This window comes from Schistocerca serialis, chromosome 2 (assembly GCF_023864345.2).
Source record: "Schistocerca serialis cubense isolate TAMUIC-IGC-003099 chromosome 2, iqSchSeri2.2, whole genome shotgun sequence".
Classification (NCBI taxonomy): Eukaryota; Metazoa; Arthropoda; class Insecta; order Orthoptera; family Acrididae; genus Schistocerca; species Schistocerca serialis.
This window is the reverse complement of record NC_064639.1, coordinates 129,430,018-129,430,720: the sequence shown is the minus strand read 5'-3', so window position 1 is coordinate 129,430,720 and position 703 is coordinate 129,430,018.

Sequence of the window (703 nt, the reverse complement as noted above, 5' to 3'; positions counted from 1 at the left end):
TACACAAACAGCAGTTGACCGGCGTTGCCTAGTGAAACGTTGTTGTGATGCCTCGTGTAAGGAGGAGAAATGCGTACCATCACGTTTCCGACTTTGATAAAGGTCGGATTGTAGCCTATCGCGATTGCGGTTTATCGTATCGCGACATTGCTGCTCGCGTTGGTCGAGATCCAATGACTGTTAGCAGAATATGGAATCAGTGGGTTCAGGAGGGTAATACGGAACGCCGTGCTGGATCCCAACGGCCTCGCATCACTAGCAGTCGAGATGACAGGCATCTTATCCGCATGGCTGTAACGGATCGTGAAGCCACGTCTCGATCCCTGAGTCAACAGATGGGGACATTTGCAAGACAATAACCATCTACTCGAACAGTTCGACGACGTTTGCAGCAGCACGGACTATCAGCTCGGAGACCATGGCTGCGGTTACCCCTGACGCTGCATCACAGACAGAAACGCCTGCAATGGTGTACTCAACGACGAACCTGGGTGCACAAATGGCAAAACGTCATTTTTTCGGATGAATCCAGGTTCTGCTTACAGCATCATGATGGACGCATCCGTGTTTGACGACATCGCGGTGAACGCACATTGAGAGCGTGTATTCGTCATCGCCATACTGGCGTATCACCCGGCGTGATGGTATGGGGTGCCACTGGTTACACGTCTCAGTCACCTCTTGTTCACACAGACGGCACTTT